Source organism: Amblyomma maculatum, chromosome 7 (assembly GCF_055883805.1).
Source record: "Amblyomma maculatum isolate TAMU_Amacu chromosome 7, ASM5588380v1, whole genome shotgun sequence".
Taxonomy (NCBI): domain Eukaryota; kingdom Metazoa; phylum Arthropoda; class Arachnida; order Ixodida; family Ixodidae; genus Amblyomma; species Amblyomma maculatum.
The window spans coordinates 69477181-69495797 of NC_139350.1; the positions used below are offsets into that span (position 1 = coordinate 69477181).

The following is an 18617-nucleotide window of genomic DNA, read 5'->3' on the forward strand; positions in this document are numbered from 1 at the left end:
TTTATTAGGTTAACAATACAGGTGATTGACCTTTATAGTTGACACTTTCATTTCATTTCATTTATTTTTCCCTTAAAGGCCCGAGGGCATTACATAAGGGGGGCGCAAACTTAGTATACAATGCGAACAAGAACAGGAAAACATTAAAACAACAAGAAAAGAAAACATAAACAAGAGAAATACAGTGATATTTTGCACTGTATGACAAATATTTAGCGCGCTGGACGTATTCTGTCAGAGCGGAAACCATTCTTGTGTGGGTTAGAGATAAAAGTTCTGGAGCCGAGTGGGCACTGTACTGCACCTTACTGATAGACATGTGGCTCACCGACAGCGCTTAGACCAAATATTCGGAGTCAGTCGAAAAGAAACATCACGGGCGGAGTAATAGCATAACAACTTGCCGCCCATCAGATAGCGCAGGGATCAATTTTAGCGCAACAATAGCGCACTTAGTTCTCAGTACTGCGCGCTTTTTGTACATTTTTCGCTCTTTCAAATATATGGCGTTCCACCCAAGTGTTATTTAAACCGCATTTATTCTTTCTTAAACATCGGTAAAGCATCGAGAGGAAGCCGTTGCGGCCGATGCATATCAGAGTTCTGCACACACATGCGATCATGACTCTCGGTAATCAGTACCTTCACTAGACCCTTAAACGTAGGACTAAAAACTCCGAATGAGTTTCATTGTGCTTTCCACTAGATGCGGCATTCAGTCCTGAAAACGTACGGAGAAAGCTCAGTCAGCTCAGGTGTGCACGCGCAAGGAGGAGAGAGAGAAAACTTTATTTCAAAAAGAAAAAAGGAAAAAAAAGGGGGGAGGGCACTAAGTGGAGTCTTCATTTCGAGACCCCAGTGGCCTGGGCTGCCGCTCTTGCCTGAGTTAGCAGCCTACGCTGGGTCTCTAGATCATAGCATAGCATAGCATAGCATAGCATAGCATAGCATAGCACCGTTAGCGCTGATCTGCGAATGTCATCTTGCGATTTGTATGAAATCTGAAAACGCAGATAAATAGCTGATCTATGAACAGTGGAGCTCCCTTACAGACCGCGTAGAAAGTTCTGGTGCAGAAGGTTGAAAGCTATGATTTTTGAACATTTCCTTTGTTTCAAGCCGATATGTCTCAGTGGCAAGGCTGTGCCGTTGCACGAATTAATAAACGGCAGAGGTTAAACTTAATGCAAGAAATTATGAAAATCTCCAGTTTCGGAGCTGTTCTGACTATGAAAATGCCTTTATTTGCAAATTGGCCCTCTTTCAGTGAGGATGCAAAAAGCACACATGAAATAGCCTTCAAATTAAAGCTTCTAAATCCTTTATATAATGCAAGAAATTACCATCTACCAGCAAGCGTGAAGGGCTGTTACTTGAGTAAGGAGTAAGCATGTTCGTGGTTTTTCATCTGACATTTTTTGTCAGGGTTCAAGTGTAAGTGTGCTGCCTAATGAGCTACTCTTTAAATTTCACAGAGGTGCACTTTATCTACGACGAGCAGTAACACTCAGACATAGATTAGGCTTCTTCCGTAGAAATATGAAAAAGATATATTCCCCACGTTGCTGATCTCCCAGTAGCTTACGCCAACTGAAAGATGTAAGTCATGTGGCATCCACCTTGGATTCTAAAAGTTGAATGAGAAATTATTTTCACGCAGTAAATCACATAGCTTATTCGATGTGTGGAAGTGAAGTCGTGACTAACAAGCTGAAAATCGGGAAAACATTTACGAAGTGATGATCACACTAAATAGGAGCTACTTGCGCGAGCATCTTTGCATATTTCTATATTTAGGTTACTTTGCAACCGCTCCACAGCCCGTTTACAATGTACGCGTGCTATAACGGCATCTCCGTGCCACCGTTCTTGTCTCTGCGCAGGCGGATGTGATGCAGTTGATATTGAAGCGTAGCTTAACCGGTCTCGACTGGGCGCGCACCACAAAGCGCTGGTCACAGCAGCAGCAGCAACAGCAGCAGCAGAAGCAGCATAAGCAACTCGCTGCCACTTGCTCCTTGAACGGCGCACTGCCCGGGGTTGCAACCCCGCACCGATGAGTGTGAACACTGAGGTCAGTAAATGCCTGCGCACGTTTCCTTTTCCCGTTCTTGCTGTAATGTACGTGCGAGACTTTCAAAAATGTAGCTATGGTATGTTTTGAAGATGCGTGCTTCACAGAAAACGTGCAATTTAAAATTTAATGAAACAAAAAAGGCGGATGCTAATTCGCAGAAAGCGAAAAGCATATTCGCTGCTGCAGTCATTTTAGCTAAGGTGACCTGAAATTTCACTGTGTCCAGCTGATATACAGATCTGGTATATCAGATACACACACAGATGCACATAGATACACATAGCACGTAACTGCTTAGGTGAACCGGTAAAACGATGCCAGTTGATCGCTCCAAACGCTATAGGCATGGCAGGATTGAATACTTAGAACACTCGCGCTCCCTGTGCTGCACAGCTCCGCCTTCTAATGCTTGAACGGTTTTCACACAAAGCCGAGCTTCCTTGACTGGCGGTTAAAAGGCGAGTCATCAACAGGAAAGAACCGTTCCTTAGATAAGGAGGAAGGGGAATAGCACAGCAGAAAAATCGGTTTATACCCTTGCTGGAGAAAGGAAGCAGGAGGAAGAAGCTTTTGTGATGTCACTATGGGGACTTAACAGAACGTGTAGTGGGGCAAGATGGTGTGTAGCTTTTGGAAGGGGAACAGAGCTTAAAAACGGTGCACACTAAAGAACTCAAAGGGCATGCCCTCTCTCTTTCAGTCGTTCCGTGCGTGTCATTTTTGTGCGCTATTATTCCCCTTCCGTAATATTATCGAAAGAGCGCGAGATTTCACTACGCAAGTTAAAGCACCCTGGGGAAACTTTCAGCCTAGTTCAACAGGTTCAACGGACGTCAAGGCTACTGTGCTGTGGTCGTCGCTATCGCTCCTTGAATACTTTTGTCCTCGGCAGTTAGTCATTGTGCTGACGGCAGGCGTTATGAATGACCTTGTGAATTCCCCATCGATTACGACATTTATCAGCAATAACTTCTTGTTTGAATTTTAATCATAACTTTAAGCATCGTACGAAGTGTTTACGAATACTGTGCACAGCTCAATGCAAGTTTGGTTTGGTTTTGGCGAAGTGCTTGTTACTTGTTTTTTAGTTTTTGCATGAAGATGTATTTTTGTAGCGTAAACTATTATGCCACTCGTTTAAGACATTACTGTGTCTGAATGCTCTTTTTTAATGTAGCGAAAATACTTTTTATTCTTATCTATTGTTCTCCAATCCTGCGATAGCCCCCAAGGGGATAGCAGTGTCTCTAAATAAATAAAAAAATAAATTATTTAATTAATTTGGGTTCGGGACCGACCACCGCCTTTCCCCTATACAGCAGTGGAGAAATATCGCCCTCTGCCCCAAGGATTGAGGTGTTGCACCGAGCGTATAGCCGCGTAATTATCATCATCATCATTACCCGGATTATACCTACTGCAGGCCGAAGGCGTCTCCTATGTTACTCCAACTAACTCGGTCCTGTGAAGCTGCGTCCACCTGACCCCTGCGAACTTCTTGACCTCATCCGGCCACCAAACTTTCTGCCGCCCCTTGCTATGCTTTCTTTCCCTTAGAATTCAATTTGTTACCCTAAGCGACCATCGGTTGTCCTCTCTATTCACTTCATGCCCTGCACATTCCCCATTCTTCTTCTTGATTTCCTCTAGAATGTCATTAACTTGAGTTTTTTCTCTCCCCCACTCTGCGCGCTTCCTACCTTTTAACGTTACACCTACCATTTTTCATTCCATAGCCCTCTTCGTTGTCCACAAGTTAAGTAGAACCCTTTTTTTAGCCTTCATATTTAAATCCCATAGCCGCGAAATCAAGGAGGTGCCCATGAGTTCCGTTAATAAATTAAGAGGCTGAAACCTAGTTCAGCCTTGCATCGCGGCTGCTCTGTGGTTGGGCGGCTGTGTGAAAATAAATCAGTGCAGAAATACGACCATGCGAAAGAACCAGCAACGCCAGAATTTGTTACGGCCTCCTTCAATTCATTACAAGCAGGAACGCAACAAAGCGCCGCGAAACATGCATATGTGTGACGACGCCACGTGTGATGGAACCGAGTTGGAAGCTCCTTACGAAGAACCCTATATAAATGAGCAGATCAATTAAGGGGAATTGAGGGTGCTTGTTATAATATATGAAGGAAAGAAGCCAACAGTCGGCGAGGCCAAGGAAAGCGTTGGGGATGGTACTTTGACTTTTTTTTAATCTTTACTTGGATAATCACAGAAATTAGTAATATAATCTGTTTAGGGGAAAGATAATTAAACACAAAGTAGAAGAAAAAACAACGTGCCGATGGTGGGAACCGAACCCATGACCTCCGAATATCGCGTCCGGTGCTCTTCCAACTGAGCTACACCAGCCGCTGTCCCCCCTGCTACTTGCTTGGGTCTGTATGTCTGTATACGAACCTTGAGAGTGTTCACCAGCGCCACCCTCAGCCATAGCGGCGGACGTGGAACGTCCTTTGTTACCACCAGCGTCACGTAGAACGTGATCAAGAGCGAGGGCGGAAGCTGTGCTAGAACCCTCTTACGCTACCTATGGCTTCAAGACTGCCAGAACCGAGACCCCCGTAAGCTACAGGCAGATCAGTTAAGGGGAAGTGAGGGTGCTCGTTATAATACATGAAGGAAAGAAGCCAACAGTCGGCGAGGCCAAGGAAAGCGTTAGGGATGGTACTTCGTCTTTTTTTAATGTTTACTTGGATAATTAAAGAAATTAGTAATGTAATCTGTTTAGGGGAAAGATAATTAAACACAAAGTAGAAGAAAAAACAACGTGCCGATGGTGGGAACCGTGTCTCGTGTCTCGAAATTGAGAATGTGACCCTCGCTTTCCTTTTTTGCGGAAAAAATATCAGTGCCCTTTGTAGTAGGGCTATATAATAGATCAAGCACTTGTTGGGCGTCAGTGATAGTGTTAGGTCGTCTTGCACACTGAGCTTTAATTTCGGTGCCTCGAACTAGTATTTCGTTTCAAAAAGTTAAACAAAAAAACTAGGTTCGCTTCCGACATTGAAAGCACTTGGAAATCTCGTCAGAGGGCCACAAATAAGATATTTAAGATTCATTCAGGTACTAATAGCTAAGAAGCAGTCTTTTGTTATTTATTACTATGGTCAATTCACTGGTAGGACGCAGAATCGTCTCGCAAAGTGGGCGTGGTTGTATCGTGCATGTGGTTTTACAAATGGTAATTTTTTAGGTTTTGCAGATTTGTAATTAATGTAAGAGATACCTCAGTGCGGCCTGTGCTGATGGGTTGTAAAACAAGGTAGATGTTATGGAGCTTAATTATTACATGATGAAATAATTACATTATACATGTATGACCAACGTCTTATTTTCTTTTTGAAGGGGAAATTTTTTTATCGCAAGACTGAACGCCGTCAACATCAAAGCCGCGTCCTGTATTTATTTTTGATCAATCAGCAATGCGACATTATTCTGTTGCCGGTCGCGAGCGACCATCCGACAGAGATATAAATTCCCGCTTTAACCGAACCGCACGAACTTGCCAGCGCGCTTTACCTGCCATCTAAGATTCCCGGAAGACTGATTCGTATCCCACTTCTAGTGAGGACCACAATATGGCAGCTTCTACCAAATCTGTGCCAGCATGTGGCATCTTTACACCGCAAAAAACATCGACGAAACAGTGCGTGGCCATGAGACCTGCTAACTGCCTCCTGCGCTATAGCCATGCCTGCCATTTTTTTCTCCCGATGCCGACTCTGCATGTTCTGTAGAACGGCTACATTAACGCTATCGTATAAAATAAGAAATTAGTAGTTTATTTTGTGCAATTATACATTTCATTATTATGCTCTATCCTACATAATGTCCACCTAGCTGTGCAACCCGCCTGCAAGAGACGCATCGAAGTCTGATAATTTCGAAGCGAACGCCGTACTTTTGCAATTTCGCGAAAAGCCGGCGGCTTTCGTGCCAAAGAGATGACTAAAAAATCTGCAATTGGCACTTGCACAACAAGAAATGTGGAAAGAAAATGGGTGATGTCATCTTTAGGTCGCGTGACGCATGTAGCGATTTGAGCAGCCACAGTGTAAAATTTGGATGCATAGACAGCCTTGCGCGACCGAAGCCACAAACACTTCAGATAATTCTGTACGTCTGATTTGGCCATATGTATTCGCCACTGGCCAACCAGCAAAATATAGCGTGAGCTGTTCCAGATTTCGCATCAAGATTACGACGCTAGCCTTTGTTGTTGAGCGTTCCGGCTGGTGTCATACCATTTCTCATTGCGTATAGTAAGTCAAAGTGGAGCCTACCTCGTGACAATGAATCAAATCCACAACAACATATATGTAGCTGTGGCTGCAAGGTTTAAAACCGAAGTTCCGGTAAACAGGGCTCCCAGAATTCACGGGAAGCATGCCAGACTACGTAGAATACACAAGATACAAGCCAAACATAATACGAGAAGACACAGCATTATTATTTGTCAGAAACCTCATTTGAATATATTTCTCCCTCGTGACTTTACTGCTTCCGCACTGGTTGCATATATAGGGGTCAAATATTTTGTTCAAATATTTGTATGCATGAATATGCATACAAGCCGTTTTTAGCGCTCGGGCTGAATTTTCCGCTTAATCAATAACAAGTAAACGTTAAAACATTCAATATTTATAAAAGCAGTATATATTAGACACTATTAGTCAGTGTATTACATCTCTACCAACGAAATGTGGTTTTTGAACCCTAGTAACTGTGCGGAAAACACAAGCTACTCCTTCTTGGAAAAACAGCAGGCATGATATTTTTGTATTGTCGGGGCAAACTCGAAATACCCAACGTTGATTCCCATGTCATGGTGTCTGGAAAATGGCAATTTGTGCAGGATAATGTGAAAATACGCAACAGGAAACAAACAGAAGAGTATTTCAACTGCACTCCATTGCAAACACTTACCTACCCCACCTGGGTGGCGCAGTGGTTACGGCGCTTCACTAATGTTCCCAAGGGCGCGGGATCGAATCCCGGCCTCGACGGCCGCTTTTCGATGGAGGAGAAAAGCAAGGCACCCGTGTGCTGTGCGATGTCAGTGCACGTAAAAGAATCCGAGGTGGTGGAAATTACCGGAGTCCTCCATCACGGCGTCTCTAATAGCCTAAGTCGATTTGGCACATTAAACCCCACAAACCAACCAACCAAACACTTAGCTTTACAGTTTCATTATGAATATATGTCTTTAAGAATTTAATATATTGAAAGAAATGAATAACTAGCCTACTTCTTGAAGAATTCATTAGCTATTTATTGAGGGATTATTGGAGTAACGTTTAGCGTCTGACTCTTCTGAGGCGATGATTTATTACACATTACATTTTGCTAGGTTAGGTGAGATTTCAGATATAGTAGCAAACATCCGATTTTGCTTTAGTTCAAAAAGAGATTTTTGGAAATATATTTCTTGTGTAGTTCAAAATTGTGTTATGCGCATTTCTTGAGAAATATCAGCCCAAAAAACAAGGGCGCGAGAACGATATCTAAACTACATTGTTCCTTTACACCAATACGCACACCCCAGCTGTCCTGAGTAGAAATAGAGAGATTTAGCGATCCGTTACCGTGGTTCGTGATTCGCCATTATGCGTACTGAATTAGCCTAGACGTTCACCAGATGGCGCCAAATGCTGGAAGTCGTCACGCAGACCTGCCTCGTCTGGAACAATCAGCATGGAGAAAATAAAAAAAAAATAAGGAAGGACTTTGCGGCAATACCATTGAAATCTAGTAAAAAAAAAATACGGAGCAATTCGGTCCTCACGTCATTAGACCACATGATAGAGTGCTGTGATATCTACTACCGATGCGCGCGCACGCATGCGCGAGTCAGTGCGCCGGGGAATCAGCGCAGTGGCCCATGCTCTCCACCGCAGACAGCGCGCGCCCGCGCCAGGGCAGGAGCTCATAGAGTAAAAAATACCGACACCTAAACATTGGGACTGACTCGAAGAGCGAAAAAACGGGGTAGGAACGGCTTCCTCGGCACTTGGCTTGGGAAGGTTCGCCGCGTGATGTCTCGCTCTCTCCTTAGCTTCTTTTTTGTTGTTGTTGTTGTTGTTGTTGTTTCCTCCATGCCGATTAGCGCGGTAGTGTATCGCGGAGGCGGACTGCGGATGTTTTATGCAATGCAGTTTTAGCGTAGCGCGATCCGCGGCCTGCAACTGTTGCCCGCTACCGCGTCTAGCCCAGTCGGGCGCTATTATTTATACCGACGCAGCTGGATCTGTACGCTGACTTCCAACATCTGCGCCGTCTAGCGCCGTCAACGTCATCTGGGCATCCGCAATGGACCACACGGCGACGGATCACGGAGAAGGATCGCGCTAAGTTAAAACTGTATTATTGAAATGTTTAACGCAGAAGCGGCATGAAAAAGACCACGAAGTCACGGGCCATGAGATCTTGCACGGGAATGTTAGACCAATCCTAACGCTAACGTTAGACGTGACGTCACGAGAGAGGTGAAGGGGAGTAAATCTTGGCAAGCAATGCGAATAAAAGGCCGCCGCTTGCTCCAAATCACACAACTTATAAAGTGGCTGAGTTCGTTTAAATCATGCGTCTGTGTTCACGACAGAATCAGAAATTATGAGGCTCCAGGCCAAACACGCTGACAACTAGACCGCGCAATTCAGGTTTGTACTGATTGAGATCAAGCCGGGGTTTACATATACGTCGTGAAGTCAATGAACCTCGCAACGCCACTCACGAGGAAATGTTTGCTCTAGGGATGTTATAAGAGAAGCCGTACAGCAGCGCGGCGAAAGTTTTTAAAACATGGGTTTTTTGACGTCACTGACATCGCACAGCCCACCCGCGTTTTGGGTTTTGCCTCCATCTAAAAGCAGCCGCCATGACCAGCAAAGAACCCACGTGCTTGTCATTTCGCTTTGACAGTACATGGGTGGACTAAAGTGCCCTCCATAATATGTTCCAAATATCTTTTAAGCTTGGCGCTACTATTATAAACATGGCAAATCCACACGCTAGAATATCTAGAACCTTGTCTAGTTTCATATACCGTTTTGAGTCATTGCGCTTTAAGCAAAGGAAATGCATGCTACACGGTGATTATTGCATTTTGAAATTTCAAACCAGACCATAGTGAACCTGCACTGGCTAGGCGGCGCTGCAGTTGTTCTGCAGAGCGCCTGAAAAATATTGCTGTTGGCCGCATGGTTCGCGATAAACGACCGAGCATATTCATCATTGTTATAGATACGCATGTGACAGGTAACGTCCTTGCCTAGGCGCTTTCGATATAACCCAGTTATCGACCTCGCCATGCAAAGCTTCGACAGAGCGTGCAATCTGGTCCCTGTAAGCTCATGCAGTTGGCGTGAAAATGCCCTAGGAAAGCGCCTTTAAAAGTATTTGCTCTTCTCACTAGACTATGTGTTACGGCGCGGCGATCACCACAGCAAAATTCATTGCAGGGTGCCTATAGGGTAAAAGTGGTAGAGATCTAGGAATAGAAAGCTGCTCTGCGAGTAGGGGGCCAATCTGTGCTATATAGGGAAAAACTGTCAAAGACTTTATGGCGGTCTTGGCACCATAGATGTTTTCGCACGAGATAACGAAGTCGTGTACAGATCCTGACTGAAGGAAAACAAAAATTAATCAAAAAAGGTTTTATTATCCCGGACCCGAAAAGAACAGTATATTTTAAGACAAGACTTCACTCGTAATGTTTAAGGTATATTTATTGGAAGATTCCTGCCGCAAAAAAAAAGGCTTTTTTTATGATAAAAGCATGATCGGTGATGCGAAAGATAAGAGTGGAGGTAGTTCATACTTTCGTGCGGCCTTGGCCTAATGAAAGCGGGAAACAAGAGTATCAGAGAATTTTTTTTTTAACGTTTCGTCACATTTTCAGTTGCTGACGTTATGTACTTAGTCTACTTACATTTGGCCATTGCGCCGAAAGGTTTGTTGAAAAATAACACGGTTATGATATACAAAGGCTATTACTGCCCTTTTCTGGAGGCTTTCACATTGGGCGAATTTCTACGAGTGGTTGGCGTGGAAGAAGCCGGCGATGCCTAACTAGGCACTTGTGCGTAACATTCGATTGTGGTAATTGCCAACGTCATGCGCTGCGATGAAGGTGATACCATAATAGAGGAAAGAGAAACATTATCAATGTCAACTGGCATAAGTACACCTGGACGCAAAATTCGAGGAGGACTGATGCAACAGAGGAATGTGATGGGAGCCGGGTATAATCTGGCCATTTGTGTTCGATGTGAGCAGACTTGTGGTTCTTATCCCCGTAGCGAGCGAAATAAGTCGTGAAACAATGGAAGATAGGCAGTGTGAAAGTCACCTAAAGGATTGCTTAAACTTTATTCTAGTTTCAAAGTTATTATTCTTATGTCATGTGAGAGGCAGTCTAATCTGCATCTAATGGCTATTCTGTACGTACATTGTCAGAGAAGTTTACTAACAATGACTAACAATAGTTCCGGATGGCATGATGTGCATTTTGCTTTAGTTATGATTAGTGAAATGCTGCCTGTAGTCTGACAAGTAGTACGGGGTCCAGTATAGTGCACTTCAAGCAGCCAAGTGTCTTAATAACCGAACAGATTACATCAGTCAGCTGCTAACATCAGGAAGATGCATCAGAAAGGCTGATAACAAACCATTTGTGTGACTGGACGAAGCTGTTCTAGAAGGCAAGGAGGGCTGACTAGGCGCTCTGAACTAAAAAAAGTTTGAAATGACTTTTAGAAGGTACCGTCTTTGCCAAAAGTAACCGAGCAGCCTAGCCGGCTGGCGGAGCAGGCATGGGGCCGAGCAGCGGCGCTACCATCACCGTCGCTGGCCGCTGCTCTCCGGCAGCGAGTGTAAGCTAACTGACGTAAACATGCTGCCTCGCTCTCCTTGGGATAATAAAAAGTAAGCGAGTATCATTTGCGGTGCCTGAATTGGCGCCTTCAGAACGCTGCGCTACAGAAAAAGGGCGCTCCGCATAGCATCACTCGCTCAATGCTCCTTTTTCTGGCGCTGTGAAGCTCGCTCTTCGTTAGTTTGCCTTCGCGTTTAATATCGATACAGTGCTCTCGTAGTTGCAACGAATGGACAAATACATGCTTTTCTACTCGTTTGGATTGTCCTTAGAGTATGGCGAGGAATTGATTTCGAACGCTCGATGCGCTTTTCCTGCGGTACCTAGTTGCCTATTATGGCCACTACCGAATTTGTAGTGACGCTAAGTTAAGAAAAATAAAATCTTCCAGCTGTTTCATGTGCCCCTCCTGCTGAATACCTCTTTACTGCTATTTGGAAACGTACAAAAAGCGCGTAGTGTTTCCGCGTTGGTAATTACCTTCGTGCGCTAGCCTGCTGGTAATTTCTTCGTTTATTTAGTGAACTGCATAAAAATGTAATTCTCACACCTTAAACATATGTTGCCCATTTTCTCAATAAGTGCGGCCGTTTCTTTTTTGTTTGTTTCTTTTACGAGGGAACACCATGCGACCAACCTAACAGCAACATGCTCTGGAAGTGAAAAGAAATCCGGAAGCGCAGCGTTTGATTTGCACTGAAATTAATTTTGTGTTCCTGCCTATTACCTAGTGATTTGATTGGTAGTTTAGTGCCCGCTGGCAGAGTGGTGCATTGGTGACTCGATAAATAAGTTACTGGAATAGAACCTTCAAGCGCAACACAAGATCAAGCTTGCAAACCTGCGAGTCCCGTCTTTACTGAACTCCCTGGCAGCAAAAAGGAAGCTTATTTCGGAGGGAATTTCAATGCAAGTGGGAGCAAAATGTCTTCATGGGCATCCTTTCTTGGGGCATCACATGCTAGGGAACATTTACATCACTCATTCGGTATTGCCAAATATTTTTTTGAAGCAGTTGCCCTCTCTGCTCAGATTTTCGGCATTCAGTTTGGAGTTGCGATCGCAAAAATTATTAAGCATCTCTGTGCGTTAAGCGGCGGCTAATCGCCTCATTACATGGACACGAATAGCTGTACTAGAAACAGAGAAAAATATCGCCTCGTTTTTATTTCTCTCTAGCTCAGCGAAGTGTCCCCATCGTAGAGTAGGAATCGCGAGAAGCACCAAACCCAGGGCCGGCTTGCACGATAAAGTCCGAACTAAGTCCAGACTTAAATGGTGTCTTTAGAAAGACCAAGCTTATTTAAGACGGCTCGTGTCCCGAACGTCGAACGCTTCGGGTTCATGTTCACCAGAGTGGCTTCCCAGAACGGCCTCAGCAACCACTTGGGGCATTTTTCCTCGTAACACAATCTTAAGCCGCAAAAAGCAATGGCACGGATTTTACACAACGCAGAATTGACGGAATGTGTACATCTTACAGCAGGGACAGTGCCAGCGCATCCCTGTATTTCCCTAATTTGTCTACTTAGACACCTGGCGTCCTTGTGTCTTAACCAAGACAGCACTAGAGTCGTAATCATACAAGCGACTTATTCATGTCAGGACTCAAGCCCAGTCTTGACTCCAGTCTTCAGCGGCCATGCTAGTGGCCTATTCTTTAGACTCCAGGGCCGGCTTGCACGATAAAGTCCGAGCTAAGTCCAGACTTAAATGGTGTCTTTAGAAAGACCAAGCTTATTTAAGACGGCTCGTGTCCCGAACGTCGAACGCTTCGGGTTCATGTTCACCAGAGTGGCTTCCCAGAACGGCCTCAGCAACCACTTGGGGCATTTTTCCTCGTAACACAATCTTAAGCCGCAAAAAGCAATGGCACGGATTTTACACAACGCAGAATTGACGGAATGTGTACATCTTACAGCAGGGACAGTGCCAGCGCATCCCTGTATTTCCCTAATTTGTCTACTTAGACACCTGGCGTCCTTGTGTCTTAACCAAGACAGCACTAGAGTCGTAATCATACAAGCGACTTATTCATGTCAGGACTCAAGCCCAGTCTTGACTCCAGTCTTCAGCGGCCATGCTAGTGGCCTATTCTTTAGACTCCAGGGCCGGCTTGCACGATAAAGTCCGAGCTAAGTCCAGACTTAAATGGTGTCTTTAGAAAGACCAAGCTTATTTAAGACAGCTCGTGTTCCGAACGTCGAACGCTTCGGGTTCATGTTTACCAGAGTGGCTTCCCAGAACGGCCTCAGCAACCACTTGGGGCATTTTTCCTCGTAACACAATCTTAAGCCGCAAAAAGCAATGGCACGGATTTTACACAACGCAAAATTGACGGAATGTGTACATCTTACAGCAGGGACAGTGCCAGCGCATTCCTGTATTTCCCTAATTTCTTTACATAGACACCAGGCGTCCTTGTGTCTTAACCAAGACAGCACTAGAGTCGTAATCATACAAGCGACTTATTCAAGTCAGGACTGAAGCCCAGTCTTGACTCCAGTCTTAAGCGTCCATGCTAGTGGCCTATTCTTTAGACTCCAGTTAAGTCTGGACTTAGCTAAGACAGTCCTAAGATTGTTTTGTGCAAGCAGGCCCAGTTAAGTGTAGACTTAGCTAAGACAGTCTTAAGATTGTTTTGTGCAAGCGGGCCCAGGTTTCTATCGTGTCCTATCTCCCAGTGATAACATTCCAAACGAGGCAAAAAAACGCACTTTTCGAATCACTTCGAGTTGTGTTTGGGATTCAACATGCAAGACCTTCTAACGAAGAGCGCAGATTCACGATGCCAGTCCAAAATCAGCGTTGATTGTGTTTGCTGTGCACAGCGCCCTCCATGACTAGCACAGCGTTCTAAAGGAACAAAATTGGGCGCCGCACATAGTACTCGCTTACATTTTAACATCCCAAAAAAGATAGCGAGGGAGCAGCCTTACGTCAGCACGCTTACACTCGCAGCCGGCGAGCAGCGGCCACCGACGGCGACCGCCGCGCCGCAGCTCGGCCCTGCGCCATAATTGCCTGCGCTTTCTCCGCCGGCCAGCTGGGCTGCTCGGTTACTTTCGCGAAAGACGGTATGTTGCGCTATATTCATGACTGCAGCGTCAACAGCTATTGGTAACGCAAGTTTCTCGCATGGTTTAGTTGGGCTGATAGGGATTCTTGCTTAGACAGTTTAACACAGACAATAAATAGCTCAGCCTTCTCAAAAAAAAAAAAACAGAACGAATGGCACAAGATACATATACTGAAGTTGGTCGTTAACATAAATGAGGAAGAGCTAATGGCCAAAGACGGAGCCCTGTGGAACACCTGGTGCAAGAGGATGCCCGTTAGAGGCATTCTTATTTAATACTAACAAAGAACTATGCGTTCGGAATTGATTAATCTATGCGGTTATGTTTGAATGCAGGTAGAACTCGGTCCGTTGAAGAATTAAGGCTTCGTTTAGATACTTTGTAAATACCTTTGTAAATAAGAAAATGGCGGTGTTTTGTAGAATATTGTAGCGTTCGTTAGAGATGGAACGAAAATATGCATGAATGAGTTTGGGAAAATAAAGAAACCATTCGAAATCTATGCTATGAATGATTATAAAAGTTATTCGAATCTATAAATTTCATCATTTAGGAGTAAGAAATATGCTCTATTAGCTTGTAAGCCGTAGTTCGTAATTATGTCAAACTGAGACGGTAATTAGGAGTTGAATCAGTAAGCGGTTTCGGGGACAGGAACAATGTGTACCATCTGGCAGAGGCCTGGTGCACCCGTGAAAGAGTAACATTCAAAATAAAAAAAGAAACATATAATGAAGGCCAGTTTAGATTTTTCCGAATTTCTTGAATAAATACCGCTGCGTCGGCTGCTGGTGATTAGTAATTTTATCAATAATCAACAGAACACTCGTACTCATAAATGTTATGCACTTTATGTAATGACATCAATGCCAGTCTGAAGCCGGTTGATTCAGATCAGTCACGAAATTTCAATGAAAATACCGCATTATATATTTTCACGCACTGAATGTTGCTCATGGTTTCATTAGCATCGTTAGTAAGGATAATAGCGTGCGATACTATTAGGCTTGGGTTTCACAAAGCCCTAAAAATATGAACTATCCTTTACGATACCTCTACACTGTACAAAGAGCGCACAACATTTGTAAAAATTGCAAGCTGTGTGTGTGTGTGTGTGTGAGGCTAGTTGGCATTGCTTCATGCCCATGTGGGCTGCTTTAGTAGCTGCTCGCAATATTGTATCTTTAGTACTTCGTATTGGCACGTGGTGGGGACAAGGTCGATAACAGAAATGAAGAGTCGGTGGTTGCACTGAAGAAACTCTTTACTGGGCTGACTTGCGCCCGCAAAAGAATTAAGCAACTCGGCGGCGGCGATATCAACAAACGTGCTCGTCGATCGTCGAATAAAGAATGCCCGTCACAGTCGTCAACGCTCAATTTAAAGGCTGCTCAGACCAATCTAGATAACGTCGCAAACTGATACTAGCACAACCTGCAAGATTGTAAAAACATACTCAAGTGATGGAAATCTTCGAGCCAGATCTCGACGCATCGTTCTAGGCTAAGAAAATGATAACGTGTCGTATCGCGACAACGAGCACGAACAAACACGGGATACAGAATTGATACGCGTGCCAGAATCACAGTGATAAAGCCGCATGCCGGAGGCTGTTAAAAAACAATTATAGTTTTGAAGATCTCGCGGCAATATGCCTACACTGATCTTTTATACCAGAATTTCTCCCTACTTTCCCAAAATTGCGAAGCTGCTTATGTTTAAACGTCTTCCAATATAATATACATTTCTTTATGGTTTAAAACACTGATGTAAAGTTATTTCATTGTTCACTGCTTCACTCACTGCGTTGACGTGAAACCTCTATTTGTGTAAGCAGTTTGTACAATGCAGGTAAGACGACAAAAGTGGCATGAAATTAGTCTTTAGTTACCAATTTTTCTCAGGCATGTAATGAATTTTAGCGGTATGGGTGACTGATCACTATGATGTCTCGAGTGTGAGGTGCTGCCACTGAGTCCAATTAATTTGAAGGCAGTCATCGGAAATTTCATTCGCTCTTTAGTCTGAGGATAGAATTTGATGATACGTTTATTCAAATCCTCAAAGAGACGGCTGTGTGCCTTGAAGGGCATTTAAACAAGCGAATCTTGGACGATTGCGAGGAGGCCTGTAGCACACACCAATTACTGGCGTTCGCGGTGAAGCACGGCACGTAATCTGTTACATTCATAAGTCGGACGCGATGTGGGCAGCGGAACAAGGTAACCTTTTCCCTGACGGAAATCGTAATCCTTCTCCTCTCTCTCTTTCTTCCTCCGCGAACACCTTTGTGGTCGGCCAAAAGAACGGAAATTAGGGAGGTCAAGCACAGCGTCGGAGTCAGTGATATCGTGTTTCAATCATATTTTCGGTCCTGCAATTAGATAGGTGCTTGATGATGCCCGAAGCTTGGTATCTGTATCACCTTTCGGGAGGAAGCTGCGAACGTTAGCAAAGATACCCGATAGGGCACATACGGCTCGAAGCGGAGGAGGACAGGGCAATGATCAGTTGATGTTTTATGCGCATATATATTACAGTGTCAGGAGCCTCAGCACAAGTAGAGTGTTTCGTTGCCCAGCGACATGCAGTTTCCGGCGCTTGCGATTGCATCACGCAAAGTGTTCAGCTACGCTAACGTCAGTGCCCTTCAGTTCTGGGTGTCTATAAAGCACGAAGGTCCTAAATTTCAAGGGTATGAATTTTGCTTGAGTGGTTTGGTTTGAAGTTTAATGCGCCAAAGTAACCCAATCTATGAGAGACACTGTAGTGGAGAGCTCCGCAAATTTCGATCACCTGGGGTTCTTCAACTTGCCCTGACATCGCACTGCACTCGTACGCCTTGCTTTTCGCCTCCAAGGCGTGGTCGCTCGCAAATGATTGAAGAGGTGTATCTAAGCTTGGTGGCCATAAGCAATTACTTATTTCCCAGTTTTCTGCAGGTGGCGCAACTGTCTCAAATGAATTTAACACATTCTTTTAGCGCGTCTCTGGTACTTCTAAGCCGCGCTCTGATTTCTGCACTTTAAGAAACAGCGCATGCGAACCTGCGCATCTCCCGCTTCTTTCAAAATATGGTGTCAGTTCAATCCTTTTCAATTCAAAAATCTAATAAACCGCGTGGCGTAGAATTGATTTCTGTAGACGAGTTACGCAGGAATTTCGGTGCTGTCAAATGTGTGCTATTAACATTGCTGAGCCATATTATAGTTAAAGGTGTTATCCGAGAAAAAAAAATCTAGTGTAATTCCTTCAAGGGAAAAGCACAAAACAAACACGAAAATTATCGCCCAATTTCAGTTTTGCCGTGTATCTCACAAATACTATAAAAACATCTGCTGCTAGTCATGTCCAAGTATCTCTATGCGAATAACATTATTTAAAGTGCGCAGTACGTTTTTATACCAGGTAAAAGCCCACAGGTTCTCCTGCAGGATATATCTGAAATTATAAATTCAGCTTCTGACGCTAACTAGGTTGTATGCGCTCTCATCCTTGCTGTCAGCAAATCTTTCGACAGTGTACGCCACAGCCTTTCATTAACTAAGTTCTCATTGGTAGGATTTCGTGGGCCTTTTATAAAGCTGCACACTAACGTTTTGAAAAATAGAACTCAATACGTCTCCATTGGGCAGTATGAGTGAAATATAACTCAAATTAAAGCGGGAGTACCTCAGGGACCAGTATTAAGCCCAATTCTCTTTATTATATACGCCAATGACCTTGCCGCTGCTATTCCTACTTATACTTTTTAGTGCGCAGAAGATTACTGTTTTTCAGATGCAATCGGCCGTTTTCAAGATGCAACGATTAGTGTCATGAACTGGTTCGATAAAAATGTAAGAATGTTCGAAAGAATGCGCGCAGCGTGTTTGGCGTGGTTGGTTACGAAGACGGCAGAGAAGAATCAGATTAGGGCCACATTCCTCGCAGCGTGCGTGAGTTTGTGTGGCTAGGATGTAACCATAGGTGAGGGCAACGTAGGCCTCCAAATTCCCCATATCCCCAAGGTGCCCCGAAAAATCAAGCCGCCAAAGCCGAGAAAGAATTCACTGACGAAAGTAAGCAAGCCGTAGGCATCCCTCAGTGGAGAGCTCTGTAATACTAGCTCCACAGAGTGCTAAGACAACACACGTAGCAATTTGATGAAGACATTTGCAACTTCATCCTGACATCTGTCGATAAGCCAATAATGAGAAGAGGAGAGCCGTAAGAGAAGGATGGCCATCGGCATATAGGTCATCATTGCTTTGAGAAAGCATAAGGAAGAAAATGGGGGGTGCCGGTCACATTAAAGTAGCACAGAGCAATCACGAGGCATTTCAATTGGCATTTAGTTTGTACTGATGTGTAGGCCCACCTCACGCGCAGGAATTTCGCGCAGTAATTTACTCGGGTAATCGTGTTCTAAAGGCCGAAGACATCATTAATTCTTTCTTTTAAAAGCAATTGAACGTAGTAACATTTTTTTAAATGATCAAATCGCTTTACTGTTTGTAAGAGGCTCCTCTCTCTGTGACGGGTACTTGAAATTAATGCACGTGGCTCTTAACGATAAATAAAGTAGCTATTGATC

The 18617-nt window shown here is 44.2% G+C and overlaps 1 protein-coding gene across 1 annotated transcript in view; it reads left to right on the plus strand.

The window, feature by feature from the left end:
• LOC146183596 (RYamide receptor-like) overlaps window positions 1–18617 on the plus strand; it is a 288411-nt gene that overhangs the window by 256496 nt on the left and 13298 nt on the right. The window lies entirely within an intron of this gene.